The sequence below is a fragment of the Tenrec ecaudatus genome, chromosome 6 (genome assembly GCF_050624435.1).
Source record: "Tenrec ecaudatus isolate mTenEca1 chromosome 6, mTenEca1.hap1, whole genome shotgun sequence".
Lineage (NCBI taxonomy): Eukaryota > Metazoa > Chordata > Mammalia > Afrosoricida > Tenrecidae > Tenrec > Tenrec ecaudatus.
This window is the reverse complement of record NC_134535.1, coordinates 102,290,691-102,313,452: the sequence shown is the minus strand read 5'-3', so window position 1 is coordinate 102,313,452 and position 22,762 is coordinate 102,290,691. Positions and strand designations below refer to the sequence as shown.

The 22,762-nt window shown below is 39.7% G+C and overlaps 1 long non-coding RNA gene across 1 annotated transcript in view; it reads right to left on the bottom strand.

Annotated features, from left to right (window-relative positions):
• Positions 1 to 13,336: 13,336 nt before the first annotated feature.
• LOC142451121 (uncharacterized) overlaps positions 13,337 to 22,762 on the bottom strand; it is a 39,153-nt gene continuing 29,727 nt past the window's right edge. The window contains exons 2-3 of the long non-coding RNA XR_012784972.1: positions 15,036 to 15,140; positions 13,337 to 14,649 (exon numbers count right to left, since the gene is read on the bottom strand). This is a non-coding gene — a long non-coding RNA (uncharacterized LOC142451121). The remainder of the gene's footprint in view (positions 14,650 to 15,035; positions 15,141 to 22,762) is intronic.

Genomic DNA, 22,762 nt, shown 5'->3' with positions numbered 1-22,762 from the left:
GGAAGAGAGAAGAAGAGTCCAAGGGTCCCCCTTATGAGAAGGTCACCCCCCCCAAAGAAACCCCACTAGGTTGTGAGCTGATTGACAGGTTGGATTCCACCCCTATACTTCTGTACATCTTAAAGTTGATATAAAATCATATAACTATCACATTTCCCAGCAGTGTTCCCCCTAAAGGAACACTGAGAAATTGAGAAATGGGAGTGAATACATTTCCAGATCTCAAGGGTGACTAAGAGTCATGGTTTCCAGCAGTCTTTATTCAACCAGTAGGACTGGCCTTTTTGATTATTTTGAGTTTTATTCCATATTTTTCTCCTATATCAGGGCCTTCTAATATGATCCCTTTCAGAATACTTGATAGTGGTAGCTAGGCACCATCTGGCTCTTGTGGTCTCAAGAACAATGGAGGCCGGTTCTCATGTGGTCCATTAATCCACAGGCTTACTTGTTTTCACGGGTCTTCAGTTTTCATCATTATTTTTTCCTCTGGAAAGTTGCATATTAGATGGTCACACTAAAACGTTTAACACTGCAATCTCTACTCACCAAAGTAAGGACGTAGAATAATGTCTGTGTGGACTATTAGGCCAATTGACATTGATATCCCTCGAAGATGTGCTCCTAAACCCCTAACCCCAACAACTCATTCTCACAAGATGGTTGGTTATGTCTAAGAAGTTTTCATAATATTTTCCTTTGTATGTCTCACCACATTTTCATGGATTTATTTGCAGCAAAAGTAATGGTAGAATTCAACTGGTTAGAACCGGTGTGGCAGAACCAATATCTAATTTTTTGTTAAGTTCGGTGAACTGGTTGTTAACATGGTACTTGTGATCAGGGTTATTTCTCAGATTCTTTGCCCAGCCACCCGATGTGGAAATCACAAATGTACATTCCTTACTCTCTTTAAAAAGTTCATCTGCACAACAGAGCATTCTAAGCACCCAGAGTAATGGTCATTCAGTTCAAATGTATAAAAATTATACATTACTATGCTTTTGATATTTAATTATTCATTTTCTAAAACTCATTATACTTTCAATGAGATACTGTGTATTGATTCCCTTGCATTTGTTACTTCAGTAAACAAACATATAATGTAAAGAGAACGAGTGTCAAAGAGCCAGAGGGTGACACACTGTCATTCTTTGAGCTGTGTGTTATGCCTCAGATATTGTGAGTGAATTATGCGATTCCTGAAAGCGTTCAAAGAGCTAAACATGTTGTCAGAACAGTTGGCGTAAGTGAACAATTAGAGTGGGTTTTTCAAAGATAAACATAACATGTTCAGAGAAGAGAAGCTTGCCTGTTGCTCCTATAGCAAACACAGCGACTGCCTTTAACCGGCCTCCTCCAAAGGAAGAAGATACTCCTCCTGCAGTGAAAAGATGAAGGATGAATCTCCCCGCTGATGGCGCAGGATAAACGTGAAGCCTATTGCAAGTGAGGATGCCAAGCAGGAAGCAATATGGAAACACCTTAAATTACAGGTTGTTTGGGGGGTTTGGTCAGGTGGTGTTTAACATTTTTCATTAATATTTTAAGACTCCTTCTTACTGTATATACTTGTGTATAAGCCGAGCATTTCAGCACATTTTTAATGCTGTTTTGTGGTAAAATTAGGTGCCTCGTCTGATATTTGAGTTGGCTTATACTCGAGTATATACAGTATATAATAATATAGTTGTGTATCTCTATATGTTTGGGTACCTGTTTAAGTATTAACTGTATGAAACAATAACCTACCTTTGGGTATATATTTTTTATATTGAAATGTTCATTAGGGGAGCAAACCAGTTGTTTAATTATTTGAATATCATCATAGGGCAAAGGTAAATACCAATGCGCAAATATTCTCTGTAAAACCTATATAAATACATAGGTGTACTCCCATTCTCCCTCTCAAACCTGTTCAGCCTGCTGTTAATCTATATATCTATTATAGATTCTCATTATTGCAGAACTGTGTATTTAAAAGTATATGGGAGAAAGATGAGGTTTTTCCACGAATGGAAACAAGTTACAGCAGCAGAGACCCACCGTGCCTGTTCTAATATGTTCTATGGGGCAATGAGTCAGAATGAACTCACTGACGACAGTGAGTTTCATTTTGTTTTACCAATAACCTGATTTCCAAGAAAGATTTCAGTATGCTGATTGAAGGTCCTCCGAACGAGGGCAATTTGTCTCTTCATTTTTAAGAGATTGTACCATTGACAGAATTGATTTCTTCACATCCTTTCACTTGCATATTTGCTACAAGACCATCCAAATTTTAATTTCTTCTTTGGCAGTTCATACATTAAAATATGGATTTTATTCTCTAATAAGATCTAATTATGTGCTCCTATAGCTATTGTTATTATTTTGGTTAATGTCATCCATTTCAGCGATTGTGCCTCATTACGGGTTTCTTAGTCTGGGTACTCTACTCGATATTCTTGCTTTTAATTTTTGGCTTTTCTGTGTGTTGTTATTTGCCTTTATTTGTTTATGACTTAGTTTGCCCTTAGGACTCAGGACAAACATTCAGAGTTAATACACAGTAGCAAATGTACATGTGGAGGGAGAAACAACACTTTGTCTTCCTGTGAATTGTTAATGTGCCCACAGGTAAACTATCGGACATTAGCAGAGGTACCGAGAGAAAACCCAGGTGCCCCAGTATTCCTATGATTTGAAGGTCACAGCTTTGCATTTTAGGGATAGAAGCAGCTCCCCGGGTATCTAGGTGATGTAGCAGGTCTTCCTTGACCTTAGTGAGCCCTGTATCTCGCTTGAATATTCCTCACCATTAGTTTCTGGCCCCCACCAATCCCTGAAGGGAACAAAGTTCCATGCTTCTGGAGAGACTGGGCTGGCATAACCTCACAAGGCATATACTCAGCACCTTTGACTTTGGTTGATGCTCATTGCTGTCCCAGTGTTGTTGTTAAGTGCTGCTGAGTGAGCTCCAGCTCATGGAACTCTGTGTACCAGAGAACTAAACACTGCATTCCTGCACCGTCTTTACAAGCATACCCTTGTTTGAACGCGTTCCTTCAGACACGGTTGATCCGCCTTGTTGAGGATTTTCCTTTTTCCTTGGACTTCTGCTTTATGGTGCCCTTTTCCAGGGACTGATCTCTCTTGATTGCAAGGATAAAGCATGTGAGACAGTCTAGCCATTCATCCTTCATACTAAAGAACATTCTGGCGGTACTTTCTCCAAGAGAAATGTGTCCATTCTTCTGTCAGCCTATGTTATATCCAATATTCTTTGCCAATATCAGGGTTCAAATCCATCAATTCTTCCATTTCCTGTTCATTCACTGTCAAGCTTTCACGTGCCTAGGAGATGATTGAAAATACGGTGACTTGGGTTAGATGCATCATAGACTCCAAAATAACATCCTTGTCCTAATAGCCTGTGAAGAGTGTTTCCTTTCTTTCTTTTTGCCCCATCCTTAAAGAGAGTTTTCTTTGTAACATATTTGCCCAGTGTAATCTGTCTTGACTTCCAGACGAGGGCTCCCATGGCCATTGATTGTGGCTATAAATAAAATAAAAGCCTTGTCAACTTCAGGGTTGTCCTCATTTATTATAATGTTGCTTATTGGTCCAGTTGCGACCATTTTTGTTGCATTTTATTTCAGGTGTAATCCATATTGAATAAGAAGTGCTTCTTGTCCTCTTTGCTTTCAGTGAGCAAAATGGTGTCATCTGCATATCAGTCTGTTAAGGAGTCTTCCTTCCAACTTAATGTCACATTCTTCTTCATATAGTCCTATTTCTCCAATTATTTGTTCAGGAATACATAGAGAGAAAGGATATAACCATGACATGCCCCTTTCTTGATTTTAACTCATGCAGTATGGATGGGTCTTTTTCCAATAACTGTTGGAATGACCTTTCACCTCATGGTCTATTTACAGGTTCCTCATAAGCACAGACACGTGTTCTGGAATTTCCATTCCGACAATGGTATCCACAATGTATTGTGATCTGTACAACTGAGTGCTTTGAGTACCCAAAAAATGCATAGAAATATCTTTCAATGTTTTCTGCCCTCAGCCAAGATTCCTCTAATGTTAACAGTGCTGTTCCTCATTTCATCCTTTCTTTGGAATCCAGCTAGAATTCCTGGTAGCTCTCGTCAGTATACTGTCACAGTCCTTTTTTTTAATTACCTGTAGAAAAATTTTACTTACGTGAAGTACTAATGATATTGTTTCATACATTCCACTTTCTATTGCGTCACTTTCTTTGGAAAGGGCACAGATTTGAATCTCTTTCAGTCAGTTGCCTGTCCTTCCTTTTTATTTTATTTTTTGCTTTGACCAATGTGTACCTCCGACACTCTGTTCATTTAGTGGACCATTTCAATGAGTACTCTGTCAATTCCTAGAGAATTGATTTTTAACCACTAACAGTACAACGTGGACATCTTCCTTCCCTGCCTTTGGCTCCTAATCATAATCTTCCTCCTGAAGTGCTGTCTCAGTAAAGAGGTGACTTGAAGTTGGAAGATAAGGAAAAGAAAAACTGATTGTGCACAACATCACTTTTGCTTTACCTTTCGAGGGAAGTTTAGTGTGTGGTGGCACTGTGGCTAAAATGTGTGTCTGCCAACTGAAAGCTCCATTTTTCAAACCACTAGATCCACCACGGGAGCGAAACGTGACAGTGCAATTCTGCAAAGACATGCGGCCTCGGCAACCCTCTGGAACACTGTCACTGTCACACGGGCTCAGGCTATTTTCAGTTGTGTCGGGGGTTGTATTTGAGTCTAAAGATTATCTATTTAACCCTTCATTTCTCATTATCAAGGAATCCCATTATGTTTGGAAAGAGTATGTATGCCTGATGAGCAGGAAGATGGGCTCTGGTGTCAGACTCCTTGTGCTTGAATTTGGTTTCCAACATGTGCTAGCATGACTTTATTCACTTCCATAGCTATAAAATGAATATAGTAATGGTACCTACCTCATAAAGTTGTCGTGTGGATGAATTAGATCATGTGAGAGCTTACAGCAGTTTCAAGAACAGTTCCTGGCACATAGTAAGTAGTTTCAAAGTGTAGTCATTAATTAATCATATTATCAAATAAGATTTATTCTTGCAAGGTCCACAGTTCAAAACCAGTAGCTGCTCTGTGGGACAAAGATGAGGCTTTCTATTCCCATAAATAATTACAGCCTTGGAAACTCACAAGTGTAATTCTACCCTGTCCTTTAGCATTGCTCCAAGTCACCATCGATCCATGGCAGTTAGTTATGTTTATTCTTATTTCAGTGCTTTGTTGGGTTTGTAGATCACCTCTACTCTTTATACAGAGAGTGTTCTTCTACATGGGGGTCTTTATTATGTGATTAAATCTGAGGAACAAATTTTGACTCCACAAAGCATTTGTAGTCATAAAGCCAGTCCATAGAGCTCTAGCATCAAGTACTCATGAAAACAAGACAAAATAAAGCACTCTTGCTTTGCAATCCTTCTGCTTATTTTAATGGTTATTATTTATCACGCTAGATTTTGACAATGGTGATAAATGCATATAAAACAATGTGATGTGCTAGTGCTTGTGACAGGAAAAGAAAGCTGTCACGTGAGCAAGGTTAGCTGTACTCGATTGCTAGAATTTCTAAACAAATGCTTAGATTTTGTGGTTACGAAACTCTAATGGCTCTATAACAAATTTTAATGAAATTCCATACAAAATAACTTAAACCCCAATTTTCAAGATAAATTACGTTTATAATTTTACCTTTAAATAACTCATTGCTTCTTATAGCTGTCGTTATCACTCTGTCCTACAATGTACCACATGATGGTATTTCTGTTCTTGATTCTCAGGAATTATCTCATTGAATCAGGAATGGTATCCAAATAATTTTCTCTGGAGTGGATATTTTTAATTCCTTGAATATATGAGAAGGTCTTTCTATTGTTAGTCACATTAGTAAGTTGATTATGTAAAAACTGGTATGAACTTTTTTCTGTCTAGATAAGCTTAGGACAATTTTCTAAAAGGTTCCTTGAAATTTGAGAATGTATTTATGCAATGCGTGAGCATGGGTTCCAAGTCTCCGCATGCCTCTGCATTTCACATTCCGTAATCGTAATCTTATCTGAGACTTAGGAGTGCTTTTGATCTGTAAATGCAGATATATTTATAAAAACAATGACTTTTTTATTTGCTGTGTTCTTAGTTATACCATTTTGTACCTATCTGTACTGGAATCCTTATGATTCTGAAATAACATATCCTTTCTGTATTGTGTATGTACCTTCCATCAGTTGTATGAGAGAACCACAATAAAAACAAGACTCAACTCACTGCCATTAAGCTGGTCCTAAGTGACAGCAACCCTCTAGGGTAGAGAACTTCCGCTTCCAGATTCTGAGCGGTGAGGTATTTACACAAGTAGGCAGCTTCGTCTTTCGCCCGCAGAGCAGCAGGTGGCTGGCAACTACTGGTCTTATGGTCGGCAACTCAATGTGTCATCTACCACACCACTCAAGCTCCTTGAGAGCTACCATAACACCTATAAATTCTAGATTTCCCTAAATTTTTTCAGCTTTTCATTGTCTTGACTAAAACCAGATCATTTTTTTGAGGCCAAGTTTCCACTCAGTTCTCTGGAGTTAACTTTTTTCCTTCTTTTACATTCTATGGTCCCTTTCAACCAACTCATCTCCATTTCCACTAAAACGAAAGCAATGGAATGCAAAAGCTCATCTCTGCAGATATTTTGTCTCTTTCATTTTCCAGATCCACCGAATCAAGAGAAGCTATATACCAGAACTCTCATCCACATCTGGACCTGATTTAAACCAATTCTGTAGTGGCTGCTTAATGCTTTAGATTTTGAGCTGCCCGGGGTTGACCGTGTTCGGCGTATGACAAGGACACCAGTCACTGGGAGCCTGAGCCAGACTCCAGTAGACAAACTCTGGAGAGGCAGCCTCATTCGCCCACCAGCTGAAAGCCATGCATTTGTGTGATTCCTCTGTTTGAGTATGAGTGGGACGTATCACTTGCTTCTTGCCAATAGAACCTGGCAATGATGATAGTTATATAGAATCATATAGACATGATTATGTGACTATACCTCTTAGATTGTGGTGCCTGTCTTTCTTGAGAGTAGCTTCTGACCAAGAGCCAACAGTAAACACAAGCTCTCAGTCCTACATCCACAACCAGCTAAGTCTTGTTGATAATTTGGCTGAGTTTTAAAATGCTCAGCTGAAGGGCAGATGCGATTACAGATCCCACTGACCCTTGATTGTAGTAGCCTTGTGAGAGCCTTAGCAGAGGACCCACCCAAGCTGTGGGTTCTGACCCATAAAATGATGAGAAAATAAGACTATTTTGGTGTAAGCAGCTAAAATTGAGGGTGTGTTATTACATAACAATAGATATTAACATGCTATCCTCACATGCACTTTGAAATTCACATAATAAAAAGATTTTTGTAATTATATTGTTTCTCCAACAAAAACATGAAAATTTGCTCTGGATCATTATCCATCAGAGAAATGCAAATCCAAACTATATTGTGATATCATATCACCCCTCCAAAAATGACGGTGATCAAATAAAACAGGAAACAACATATGCTATCAAGGTTTGGGAAAGATTTACATCCTTGTCCACTGATGATGGTGATGTGAAAGGCACAACCATTACGAAAAATTGTGAGTGCTTCCTCAATTTTGTTTATCTCTTCTTTTTTTGTTTTTGCAAAATTCTGCCATATGATATCCAGCTTCATACCTATCCCCAAGTTCATACTTTCCAACTACTGTTCATTCCTCTTGGTTTCCAGCGTTGGCATTCCAATCACCGATAGCTTTCAATGCATCTTGATTGCATGTTTGATCAATTTCTAACTGACGTCACTGGTAAAACTGTTCAGTTTGTTCATCACTAGCTTTTGTGCTTGGTGCATAAATTTAAATAATCATTGTATTGATTGAAATTCCTGGGAGGTAGATAGATATAATCCAATCACAGACGACATTGTACTTCATGATAGATTTAGCAAGATTCAGTCTGACAAGTTGACAGACAAGTGGTGGATTGACGAAATGGAATGACACAGTGGCTGCCTCAATGGGCTCCAGCACAGCGAGGATGGCGAGGATGGCACAGGGAGGTATAGTGTTGTGCTCAGGTGTGCCCAGGGTCACTATGGGTTGGTGGCATCTAACAACACAATTCTTGATTGGAGAAGCTCTAGTAGTATGGTGGGTTATGTGTTTGGCTGCTAACCTCAAGGTCAACAGTTTGATACAACCAGGAGCTCCTCAGACAAAAGAAAGGGCTTTCTACTCCCATATAGCGTTCCAGTCTTAGAAACCGACCGGGGCAGTTCTATCCTGTCCTATAAAGTTGCTGTGAGTTGCCATCAACTCGATGGCAGTGAGTTGTTGATTCTTTATTGGGAAGAGGTTCTTTCAGGCCTAGGATTTGTCCTCATAGCAGGTGGTTTTCCTCACCTTCCAAAGGGTGATGCCCAATAGACATCCATCTCCTGGGAATCTGCAGGTGCTTTCCTTGCTCAGATTGCCTTGCCCTACAAGTAAGAGCTAGATTCCAATGCACTTGACCATGGCCCTTTGGATAATAGAATGTCCAAAGGACTCAGTACTTAGCACCTGAATTGCTGAGTATGTTTTCTCTTTGTGCTTCTTTTGTAATCCTTTGTGAAGGTCATTAACATTTCTAGAGGCTACCAGCGTTCCTGGGTACTGCCTTCAACTTGCAATAATACCCAGGAATGTGACCTGTGTGATGGAGATCATGAGAGAAAGTTGCCGTTGCGTGCTGGCTGACTGAAATGAGAGCTCGTGGACATGCAATGGGGAAGAATGGAAATGCTTTCTAGAGCAATGGCCGCTTCTAAGCAGGGGCTTCCTCCGAACTGAGGCAGTTGATCTTACCTTCCTGGAGGCCTTCTCACCAGTTCTGATTCAGAGGGTGGAGCACATGTGATGTTATCCAAGAACATGCATTTCATTCCATTCTCCTGGTGAATCATTCAGTGGAAATTCCCCCTGCACTTTGCCCTATTGTCTTTTATTACTTTTTAAATTTACACGACTGTCACCACGTTCGTATTTTTAAGTTCATGGATATTTTAATTTAACAGGAACATTGGAAAAGTTGTATTCCACCTCATGTCTCTTACTTGGTAACTTGTAAATGCTTGCCTTTTTTAGATTTTAATAAGTGTTTATGGGCTTGGGAAAGGACACTGGCATTTTTGCCTCATTTTGTACTGAATTGGAGTTTTTAATCTATCAGTGTTTTTCTATATCCTTTTGTTTTTTACAAAAAACATGGAAACATCTCACTTACTGAATCTTTACCACCCAAGATGATGCTAAGCATTTTCACACATAGCTATGTACTCAACCCTGACAAAAATCCTATGAGTAGATATTTCTCATAGGAAAGCAAGTGCTAGAAAAGGCAAAAATGTTCCCATAGATGCATATTTTAAAACTGAAGTCTGTGATGCCATGTGTCAGAGTAAGGAAATGGAGTATTTAAAATTCAACATCTTTATTGCCAAAGCTCTGTGGACGACCTTGACAATCTTGAGCTATTTCATACCTCCTACACTGATCAGGGGCAGGGGTCATCTTGTTCTCTATGTATGGACATCTATTAGTATCGGGATCTTTGGATTGGAATTGTACAAATGGAATGATTGGACGGGGCTGCTGAGCTGGGTCAGACAAGGATCACTCCGATGAGTACTGTGGAACCTGGATGTCCACCAATAGTACCTCTTCACTGGAACACAGTCAACGTCATGGCCACATTATCTTTAATAGCAGTGGCATCACTGGACGGGGGGATGGGGAAGGTGTGTGCAGGGAACAAAGAGGAAGTCACCTGTCAGAGGGAGTGACACCAAAATGACTGTCTTTACATATTTTTGTCCTCTATTTCAGTAGAAATCTATTATTTTATGGGGGGGAAAGCCCCTCTGTGATTAGTTTTAATAGCAAAAACATTTTTGTAAGCCTAGTTTATGTACATATACATGAAAGGCTAAAATTCTAATTCATTTTTGAACCTTCTAATGCATTCCAATCTGAACTTTGTTTAATTACAGTGATGCTTTGAATAATGTGGGGTTTTTTTCCTGCATGTGCTATTTTTTTCATCATTGCTGTACCTGTTTTTATAGTCACGGATTTTGTCAAATTTTCTGGTGTTTTAACTACAATATTATTGTAAGTAGTCCTCATGAGCCTACATCAAGAATTTTTAATTTTTTGCAAATGAAACTGTAATTAAATAAATAGAAAAAACAAAAGGCTTTCACTCAATAACTAATACTATAATTAACACTATAATTTCATATAGAATGATCGGACATTAATTTGTAAAACAATTTTTTGCAGTATTTAGAAAGTCAAAAGAGTATTACATGAAGCAATTGTGTTGCTGTATTCATAAAATCTCAGAAATATTGCATTTAAATATTTTACAACTACTAATTACATATTTTTCTGATTTAAAATAATACACCTTTCTAAGGCTTCTGTATGTTTTTGTACAGGATTTCACATGAGTGGGTGGTTCCATGAGTGAGCTCATTGGGTGACACCAAGCCTAATGATGTCTATTAGTGCGCCTAGATTTGGCCAGATGCACATTTTGGAGCTTTATTTGGCTTAGTAGGGTGGTGGGGTCCTTTTGACACCCATGCGTTTGAAAGCACTCTGCCTTTGTTGTATCTCTAGCTCCTGCTCCAGCATTACCTGCTTGAACTCCCACTTAGGGTAGGGCTTCTGGATGTCCTCATTCGCCTTAAGGTTACTTCTACTTTTTAAATATTATTCTCTGAATCTCAGTTCTGTTCCTGATGCTGCCATCAGTAACCCTCATTTAAGCTTTTTAAAAGCATTATTTAAAAAGCAAAAATCAAAGTTTCTATTAGCTATAGTTTCCCTAGGAGTCCTGGTAACACAATGAGTTACAAAGAGGATTGCCAAGGACCAAGTCAGTGGTTTGAACCCACCAGCTATTTCAAGGTTGACGTATGAGGCTCTCTGCTCACATAAGATGCACAGGTACCTTGGAAGCCCACAGGAACACTTCTACTCCATGCTGTAGTGCTGCCGTGAGTGGGGATTGACTCACTGGTAGTGAGCTCGGTTTGAGGTTGATAGAAACCCTGCCATTCTAGAGAGAGAAAAAAACAAAACTTTTTCTGCCTGCTGCTAAAGTGTGTGTGTGTGTGTGTGTGTATCTTTCTGAAATTTCTTTACTTGATGCTCACGATGTCTAGACTGTTTCTGTATTGAAATAATTTTCAAAATGAAGGCCTCTTATGCACAGAATATTTGTCCTTGTTAAAAGAGGATTTCAGTTTATTATCGTACAAATTTACGCATGGTGGACATCCTCATTTTTGCTATATTTTCTATAATAAAGTCTTCTACTTTTCTGATGGCAAAACTTTGGTATAGATCGTCAAGATTCATAAGTGAGATTCATGTATGGCAAAAAGAGGGAGTGAAAGGGGCTATAAAGAGAAACGCCACTTAATTTCTGAATGTGTTTAGCTTTGGTCACAAAAAAAGTCACTGTATTTCCAAGGCCAAAGATCTCTTAATGATCTCTTTGAGAAACAAAACAGAGGGAATGAGATACTTCAATGCAAGATTGTAAGTTTGAGCAGTGTTTTTGTAAATGGCTCGTATCACTTTTAAGATCGAGGGCCATGTGAATTCTACTGCAGTCCTACAACTCAGTCACTGTGTTTTTGTTGTTCCACCTGTGGAGTCAGATGACATTCATAGTGGCTCTGTCGACAACCCAGCGAAGGACTGCTTGGTCCTGCACCATCCTCACGATTATTCTTACGTTTCAGCCCATTATTGTGTCCACGGTGTCAATTCATCTTGTTAAGGGCTGTCTTCTTTTTCATTGCCCTCTGATTTGCCAAGCATGATGTTCTCGTCCAGGGGCAGATCTCTCCTGACGGCATGTCCAAAGTAAGTGAGCCGAAGTGTCCCTATTGTGGGTTCAAATCAGTGATGACCACTCTAATGTCCAGCAAAAATTGAGGAGTCTTTAAGGAGGCTAGCTGGCTGCAGAGAGAGAATGCACTCCGCAGTCCCCAAAGAAGTTACAAGCACCCTACCAAGGCAAAAGCCCCATAGGGACCTTCCTATGAAGCAGGCAGGCAGTGCAAAAGCAAGAATAGCACACTTAATCTTGACTTATGAACCACATCCTGGTTCCAGTGAGCAAGGTACATTTCAGGAACAATCACCCACGGGGCTTCCCAAGAAGGGAGAGGAAGAGGGGGTGAGGGGGTAAAGGTCACCTAGCAGTCAACAAAATGGGATTACTGTAGCTGGTTTGCCGCATTACCATCTTTGCCTCTATGGAGCATTCTGGCTGTACTTCTTCCAAGACCGATTTGTTCGTTCTTTTGGCAATCCATGATATTTTCCTTATTCTTCCCCAGAATCATAATTCAAATACACTGACTCTTCTTTGGTCTTCCTTATTCCATGTCCAACTTTCACCTGCATATGAGACAACTACAAATATCATGCCTTGTTCCAAGAGCTCCTTAGTCTTCAAAGTAACATCTTTGCTTTTCAACATTTTAAAGAGGCCTTCTACAGCAGATTTACCCAGTACAAGAAGTCCTCATTTGGAAGCGTCATTTTCAGGTGAATGTGACAACTGAGGGTATCATAACAGATGGGGAAAGCTGAAAGACTCTGCAGAACTATGTTAAAGTTTCTGTTTCAGAAGTGTCCCCACTCTGTTACTTCCCAGAGGATGTGGGGACATCTTGAACACTCTCAAAATAATTTATTTCATGATGTTCCAGTTCCTATCTTTCACCGTTTCTTCGACAACAATCCAAAGTCTTAAGAGTAACTCTCCTGGGGCTGTAACTTTATAACTAACAATCTTGCCTTTCCCCCTCTACCAGCAAAGTCAAGTAGAAGCCATCAATACACAGAAAGAGATACTTCATTTATTAAAATGAGGAATGGTGTGTGTTAGAATTGTGGCCTTTCACCATACTTATTCAACCTGTATGTTAAATGTATAATGTGATAAATTGAAGAAGAATGTGGCATAAGGGTAGGTGGATGATTCATTAATAATCTGCCATATGCAGAGGGCATAACCATATTTACTGAAAGTGAAGAGGATGTGATGCACTTACTGATAAAAATAAAAGATTTTGGCACTCAATATGGATTACACTTCAACATAAAGAAAATAAAAATCCTCACAACGGAGATGTATGACCATATCACAATAAATGAAGAAAAATGTGAGGCTGTCAACGATTTTATTTTACTTGGATTCACAATCAATGCTCATAGAAACAGTGGGAAAAATTCTTTGGGCTAATTGCATTGGACAAAACTGTTGCAAACAATCTCTTTAAAGTGTGAAGTGGCAAAGTTGTCGCTTCAAAGACTAATGTGAACCTGACTCAAACCACGGTGTTTTAACCTGCCATTTATGTGAACCCCAGGCAATGAATAAGGAAGAGCAGAGCATTGGGGCCTTTAACGTATAGTGTTGGTGAAAACTATGGACTATGCAACAGCCTCTCCAAAGGGCAAACAGATCTGGGAGGAAAAGCAACCAGAATATTCTTTAAAAGTAAAGATGGCAAGGGTTGCCCTCATCTCCCATGGAAGGATGTCATATTTGGTAAAATAGGAGATCAGTGTGCAAGAGGACGACCCTCAGCAAGATGCACTCACGCAACAGCCATGGGCTCAAATAGAAGACCCATTTCGAGGGTAACACAGGCCCAAGTAATGTTTTGGTCTGTTGTCTAATTGGGTGATGACGACTAGAGTCAATTGGATGGGACCTAACAGCAAAAGTGAGTGAGTGAATGCAGCTCTCCAAGGTCTTGATTCCCTGCCCTCTTTGCCTTAGGACCTCTGTAGCTATGCTTCTCTTGGTACTTGCCAGTCTCTTAAAGGACCCTTCAGCTTCAGTTCATAAACGTTTACATTGATCTCGCTCTCCTACTTTCCCAGTTAATTTCTCTTAAGCGGGGAAAGGGGGAATAATGATAGTATTCAATGCATAATACCTTGCCATAGATGACAGATGAAAATTAACAATAATGTTTATAATAATCATCGTTGTTCATTTATATTTGGGAATTGTTGGCTCTGGGGTTTAATGAGGTAAGGAAAATACAGAGGCTCCTTTAAAAAGGGAAATGAAATTTTAAAAATAATAAGTTTCATATTTTCCTTGGTCTCTTGCTTAAGCAGGTTACCGTAGGAAACGTAAATAGACCACAGGAAGCTTTAGAAACTCAGCTCCTTGATTGGAAAAATGGAAATTCTGTTTTTTTACAGAAATACAGTAATTTTATGAAAATACAAAATGCAGTTGGTTATCATTTGAAGAGTTATTTCGGGGGTTATGTTTTTTGTTTTTATTTTATATAGTTCAACTCTGGCACAGACCATTCTAAGTGCATTTCTGAAAGCAAAATAAATGGAAACAATTTTCTCTTTTCGTTAGCATCTTGCTCGGTGCTATTTGTAGACCGTCGAGAGAGGGGGCAGACAGAGTTTCCTTGGATCGCTTTCAGAGAGGGAGGGCTGAATCTGCCGAGGGAGCTGACCCTGAAACAAATGAAATTATGCTTCACTCAAATTTAGAACACATTTATTTACTATCTTTAACCTGGAGAACTAATACCTTTTCTAGATATTATTTTCTAGTAACATTTCTTCTAACTGAACATAATCTGACACCACGAAGGGAGTAAAGAGTGAGATATTTTTGCTGGTTCTGCATTTGTAAAATGCTATTGCATCTAAGAGTAGTCTCCAGAATGTTAGCAAATTACTTAATTATTCTTTTTTTATTTTATCTTTGTTTCCCACATCTTTGTTTCTCATTAAACTTGACTCCTAGCTCTTCTCCTGGAAATATTTAACTTGACCCTTTTATTTTCCTTTGAATGAGTTTTAATATAAATAATTATAACACCTTGAAAATATCTTACTCAATATTTTTGATCGAGGATCACACGCTAGAGCCTCGAAGCATAGTGGTGGAAATGCCTGGTACTCTGTCTGTCTTCCTGCGGCTTGTTGACTTGCTGGAGCATCTGCAACATGAGTAGAAAATCTAGCTCACAACCTGGTTTTGAAAATAAAGTTTTACCCAAACACAACCATAACCATTAATTTTCACATTGTTCATGCCTGCTTTGGGGTTAAAAAGGCAGAGATTAGTCATTTTAAAGGCTGTTAATCATCAAATTCTCAATATTTACCTTCTGACCCTTAATTTTAAAAGTTTGTTGGTAGCTGTTCTAGAGGAAAGCATACGACTAAAGAAAGAGATGGCCAGATGAAATTTCTGTAGAATTACAGAACTCTATCATTGTCCCCAATGTACGTTCAGCTTTTCTTTTGTAGGAAATTAGGACCTGGATTTCAGTCGAGCATGGTATCACCTGGAATACAAACTACACTTCCTAATGCCTCTTGCAAATAGAGATGACCCTGCAATGAAGTATCACGCGCATCTTCCTGCATGGATCCATGCAGGACAGGGTGAATCCTTCTTTATCCCTCTCTCCTTCCTCATGATTGCCTAGCAACCATGAAGACAAGTGTTTCAGCAACCGTCTGGGATCATGGCAGAGAGAAAGAGTGAAATAGCAAGGGAGAAAAAGCATGGTAATTAGGAAACTAGTTACACTCATTGTTGAAGATTTACCTCTGAATTTCATGTAAATGAAAGAGAAATGAGTTTCTACTGTGGTTATTGCTATATTTAATTTTCTGTCAACTGCAACTGAACTAAAAGTATTCCCATCTAATATTAATTTTAAATTATTACCCTTTTGAGTAAACTTAAACTATTGATTATTGTGACTATGCAAAGGCATTCAACTGTGTGAACCATAATAAACTATGGACACGCTGGAGAAGAATGGGAATTTCAGAGCACATCATTGCACTCATTTGGAACTTGTACATGGATCAAGAGGTATTTGTGCGAATAAAACAAGGGAATATCACATGGTTTAAAATCAGGAAATGTGTAAAAGAGGGCTGTATCCTCTCACCACACTTGTTCCATCTGTGCTGAGAAAATCATCAGAGGTGCTGGCTTGTACAAAGAAGAGTGTGGCATCAAGATTGGAGGAAGGCTTACTAACAACCTGAAATATGCAGATGACATAACCTTGCCTATTGAAAGTGAGGAGGACTTGAAACAGTTACTGATGAAGATCAAGGATTATGGCTTTCAGTAGGGATTGCAATTCAATGCAAAGATGGCTAGAGGCCTCAACTGGACCAATAGGTAACATAAGGATAAATGGAGAACAGACTGAAGTTCAAGGATTTTTATGAAGCATGACTCCACAATCAGTGCTCACCAAAACAGCAATCAACAGGTCAAAAGACCTCATGGAGTACTGAAGAGCAAGGAGGTTACTTGGAGGACTACCGTATGACTGACCCAAGTCATGGCATTTTCCACCATCTTATATGTATATAAAAGCTGTAGATTGTATAAGGAAGACTGAAGAAGAATCAATGCATTTGAATTATGCTGCTGGAGAAAAATATTGAAAGTACCATGGACTGCTAAAAGGACCAAGGGGTCAATCATGGAAGAACTGCAGCCAAAGTGCTCCTGAGGCAAGGATGACAAGACTTCGTCTTACGTACTTTGGACGTGTTGTCAAGAGAGACCAGTTCCTGGAGAAGGACATCGTGCTTGGTAAAGTGGAGGAGGAGCAAAGATGAGGACGGCCCTCACTGAGATGGACGGACACAGTGACTGCAACAAGGGGCTCAGACCCAGAGCGATTGCAAGGATGACACTGGCCTGTGCGGGGTTGGTTTTGTTCTTCATAGGGGCCCTCTGGGCTGGAGCCAACTTGATTACATCTAACAACAACATTGGTTATTTCTTTGCCATTTTATTAAAGTGTACTCACATATAGAAAAGGGCATTTATCTTAGATGCACAGTCCAATGGATTTGCATAAACTGAACACAGGAATAAAATGAAAAAGAATATTATCATAATCCCAGAAGGTCCTCTGTCTATGTCATAGCTGTCTCCCATCAAAGGATAACTACTATTCTGACTTCTAATAGCATTGTCTGTCTCTGTCCTTGAAAAACCTAGCATCACACAATATGGACTCTTTCATATCTGGAATTATTTGCTCAATAATATATTTATGAGCTTGATTCATGTTTTAGACTAGAGATATGACAGTTCATTCTCACTGCTAGATAATATTTTATTGTATTAATATATCAAACTAATTACCTATTTTACTCTTAATGGGCATTTGAGTGATTTACTTTTTTTCTGACTACAACAAACAGTGATACCATAAACATTTTTCAATATATGATCTTTGGTGTACATACATGAAAGAGGAAGTCAAAAAGTATGGCCCCAAAACCAGGCACCCCCTAATAAACAAAAATATAAAAATATCTATTATTTCTCCCCATATCCTCCATCTAGGCCTAGTCACCTCATTCTAACCTTCCCTGAAGAAATCTGCACTCTGTCATGTACACTAAGCACAAACAGCAGTTTCTTATACTGGCGCGATTTAAATCATGTTCCTTTTCAATGTTCTTCAGGTCATGGGAACTAAGAGAAGTCTGAAGAAGGTTTTCCAAGGATGTTCTCCAGGGTCAGACAGCCTCAAACAATGAACAGGTTCGTTGTACTGATGGTGCGGGGGGGATGGAGGGTTGTGAGGGGGACGGAATCTAAGAAAATTCCTGGCCTATTTTTTCAACAGTGCAATTTTTCAATTTTCTCAATACTTCTTCCTAATAAACCTTAATCATCTGATATCTTCTAAAAAATCTATCACGGTTACCCTTTTGTAAACTCCTCAAAACTGTGGCTTCTGAGCTTCCCTCTCTCCTTTGAATTTAACTGACACAGAAGTTAACCTTGAAAGAAAGCCACTCTTTTGATTGGACCTTATCTTTGAAGACATCCTAGTGAGCAATCTAGCAGAGGCATGAATCAGAGGACCTTCATGAGAGGTTAATTGACAATTTATATAGATCCTTCTTGGTCAAGTTGCTGCTCACGCTCTTACATTTTCTTCTTGCATTCTCAGTAGTTTTACATTAAGTTATAAATCCATTATATTTCTGCATTTTGCCTTTTGTTGGAATACTCACACACACGGCAACTAGATTTTCCACTCTGTTAGTATGTTTCTGTTTTTCAATGTTTTTAAAAATAGAAGTTTTTAAATTTAATAGACTAATTCTAAAAATGTTCATGTTTATGCATTTTGCGTCTATTATTGAATTTTGCCTACTCCTAAGTCATAAATATGTTTACTAACTTGTCCTAAAATCTTTTTATTTTTCCCTGAAAAGCACTTGACATAGTGCATAGCCCAGAACGAAAATTCAATTTGTGCATCTTATTCCCTGGCTACAAAACCCTCACTAGCTACTTTCTCTGGTGAAATCTTCCTGACCCTAAATAATATTTAACGGTTCTGTGGCTTTAAGTACATATTCACAATAATACTTGAACTCACATTAGTAAGAGGAATGAGAAAAGCAAACTTAGGTGGTTCCATGCTGTTCAAGGGTCCTGTGTTGCTTAAGAGTAAACAGATTGCAGTCTAAGGCTACCTTGCTGATGAACTCTTACCTCATTAAGAGCCACATCAAATCATTGCTCTTGAGCAGACCCTGACTCCTTGCAGCCCTAAGTAGGATTTCCAGTGCTACAAATCTTCATGGGAGCAGATTGACTCCATTTTCTCCCATAAATTACTAGTGGGTTTGAACAACGGACCTTGAGATCCAAGGTCCAACATTGACTGGACAGCACCTAAAAAGTCCATGGGTTTTAGCGTGTTGTTTGTTTTTAAGCATAGGAAACTGCCATAAACAATCAAATAAACACACAAGCAGGGTTTCTTCACCAATCTCCAAGGAAATGGATGCTTTGATTGAGTTGATAAGGGTTATTCTCCTTCTTTGGACTCTGAGTTGTCCCTTGGGTGGAGAAGGTCAACACATTAGGTGTGGGAGTGACGCATATTTCCTTCAGGCAGCAATCAATTTCCTTTTTCCGACTCTCTGCTCCCACACACCCTCTGAGAAACCGTTTGGTCTCTTGAGGGGAGCTACTCACCAGGAAGGGCGTGTCTGGTTGAGATCTGACCAGTCCTTCCCAACCCTGGTGGTTGACCCACTGGAAATTAATAATTCTGTGCCCTGGTATAATTATCTTTGCATGTGTTATTAGAATGAATCAATTTTCCAGAGCCTACTTTGCAGTTTAAGAAATAGAACGTACCTAAAATCAGGCTGTCCTAGACCAGTCCAGGGATCTCGATGAGCCCAGGAAGAGCGAGCCTTCTCTGAGGCCTTCCTGTACTTGTGAACGTGTATTTGACCTTGCAGCCACATTGATGGTCAAGGTTCATTGGAAAAAATGTTAGGTAACCATTGTGGATTCTTAACTGGCTATAGTAGTAAGAGAGGAGAGCGGAGCTTTAGAAAGTTTCATTTGATAGGGCTCTGCACAAGAGATTGGTGGCCTAGAAATAGCAAGAGGTAGTCAGTGAGGAGATTGTGATAAGCTGCCTGAGAGGATGAGAGGCTAAATTAGGGAGTAGAGTAAAGCCGGGGTATTAAGACTTGGTGAAGGAAACACTGACCACAGCCATGGACATGGATTACGAAGGGGGAGTTTCCAGCACAAGAGTTTGATTACGGACACGAGAGTGAACTTAATCCGATGGTATCTGTGTTAAAGCCGATTTGACTCGAAAAACGAATCCAGTTACACTCTCAAAGAAAGAGCTTTGTATAATGAAGAATTTATATATCAAGAAAGCACCCCAGCCAAGACCAACTCAATTCCATAAGTCCTTCTCCAGACTCACACAGCCACATGCAATAAGGCAGCATGCAAAACCATCATAGGGCACTGAGCGCAGTCCGGTGGCTCCAAGGTCGGTAGAACGTAGGACATGGCAGGGCCTGGGCAGCTCTCAGGGTAGCCAGCAAGCAGGAAGGTGAAAGGGAGAGACAGAGGGCCCCAGGATCCCCACTTATAAGAAAGTCATACCCCCAAGGACACAGCATTAGGCTGTGACCTGATTAACAGATGTGATTCCACCCCTAGTCAAGATTGTCCAGTTGAAACAGATGTCACTACTTGATTAATTAGATATTTATTTAATTTTATTTTCATTTCTCACTCACTTCATGAAGTCTATTTTAACTCATAGTGGCCCCCTAGGGTAGAGTAGAATTTCCCCTGTGGGTGTCTAAGACTGAAAATCTTCACCAGAGTAGAAAGCTTTGTCCTTCTCCTATGGAGTGGCTGGTGGTTTTGAACTGCTGACCTCACAGTGAGCAGTCCAACTGATAATCTACTATTTCACCAGGGCTCCTTCTTCATTCCTAGATCATTGTTGTTGCTAGATGTCTTAGATTTGGCTCTGACTCATAGCAACCTCATGTATAACAGAATGAGATGTCCCTAACCATCCTTACAACTGTTTGTATCTTTGAGTTCAGTGTTACAGCCACGGTGCCAATATATCTCATTTAAAGACCCTCTTTTTAAAACCCCTCATTTAAAACCCCTCTATTTTTATTTTTGCCAAACTTTAGTTCTCCTCCAGGAGGCTTGGTCTTTCCAGATGAAGTGTCCAAAGTAAACAGATGGAGCCTCGCCATCCTTGAGTCTAAAGAGCATTGTCATTGCGCACCCTCCCAGACAGATTTGGCCATTCTTCCGGTAACCCATCGTATAGGGAATATTTTCATTAACCTATTATTCAAATGTATAAACTGGTTTTGGGTCTTTTTTCCCCTCATTGTTCAGCTTTTGAATTAAAAGTGACGTAATTTTAGTACATTTTGTTTTGCAAAAGAAAAGAATCCAGGGATATGTTTTCCCCTGAAAGGTTTATCAGCATCCACGTATAAAAGACTTCCAGCCAGACACTTTGAACTATAATCATTGAGTTTTATTGTTGGAAAGCTGTCATTCTCACTTGCTTTTTTATTGATGATTAATAGCTGCTAAGTTATTTTAGGGAGTGAATGTAAAGCAAAAATAAAATATTCTCTGAAACCCAAATGATAACACACCAAATGATAACGGCACTTTAAAAGATCTGATGGCCTGCCCGTGAACAGCAATGTTAACGTGATGGGGATTACCAAGCCTTTTCCTAAGTCACTCTCACTGCCTAGGGGCATGCAGGAAATATTTCACAAAGTCACCTGGAATGTTAGCCAGTACCTAAGATCGTGTGACTGGTATGCGAAAGCTGAACATATTTTAGCACTCACGAAGGTACCGAACCATGTAACATCTTCAGAATTGCATTTCATTTATACTGAAGGTCACATTACAGTTTGTTTAAATACTCTCAGTGGGCTCCATAGCCAATACTTTCTTGAAAAGTCATACGAACACAAAAGTCTAGTTAAATAAATAAATAAAATTCATAAAGAACAAGCGTTCCGTTGTGTAGCTTGGCAGGTTTACCTGAAGTTCTCTCTCTCTCTCATTTTAAAAAAAATTTCTTAATTGAAAAATTGAGCCTCCAGCAGCCAAAGCCTACACTGCAAAGCTAGAGACGTTTGAGCATTGGCATCTCCGAGAACCTGGCACTTGTGAGCGCAGCCGTTCGTGTCCGCACTGTGAGGCTGCTTTTGATGTATTGCTGTCATAAAATGGGAATAGGTGTAGCGTTATGATGATTTGTGATTTGTTCCTAACTCAGAGGCCTCTGGTGGCCTCTTAAACTTATTACAACAACTCACATTAGGGAAATGGAACTCAGTTGACAGGGTTCATTCCTTCAGGTCATATGAATATTGGGGGGGTGGGTGTCGCTCCTCTGTGTGGGGTTTGAAAGCAGGCAGAGAACAAAGAGTTGGAGGACAGAGATGGAAAGGGACAAAACATGCCTCTTGGAGCTCTTACTGTAAAGCAAGCACCTTAGTGGCTGTAAGGATTGAGCCATTCAGTCTGCGAGTCTCTCAGTGTGCTTGCGCCTCCCTACCTTCTTTATTGCCTTTGAGGGTTGTCGAAGTGCAAGTTTCTAGGCAATACTTGACGACACTGTCCACATTGGCTCTTGGCAGTTTGAGGAAACAGCAGCGAAAGACTCAAACCAGCCACCTCAGACCTCTCCAGGAGCGAGTAATTGTTAGAGGCGCGCGTGTGTTAGTACTTAGAAATACAGAGCCCCATGTCAGCACTTTGCCTCTCCAGAGAGCACTCACATCTGAGCATCGAGGCTCAGGACAAGACCCTGCCAGTCCTGAGGTTAGAAAGGCGAGTATATGTTATCTGTTTCAAGTCACTTGTCAGCAATGAGTTTTTCTTGAACTCGCTTCTGTAGGAGAGGGATACAGAAGAGTTGGGCACCAGCTGCCTAGGCCTTGCCTTGAATATAAAGCCAGAGCACTGGGTGTCAGAATTTTTCTCATCCTTCCTTATTCAAAATAAAGCATGCTCAGACAGAAGACTGGGTTGCAGTCTTCATTCATGGCCACTGCAGAACTATAGCCTCACCCGTGGTACAATCTAGCCTCTCCTAAGGTATTAACTATTTTCAAAGGAACCAGAACATCAACTCCCTTGACAACCTCTCTGTAAACAAGCAATTGCTGTGGGGTTTCACACACATTTTCCTTTGGGAAAAATAAGTTACATGATAGAAAGAGATAT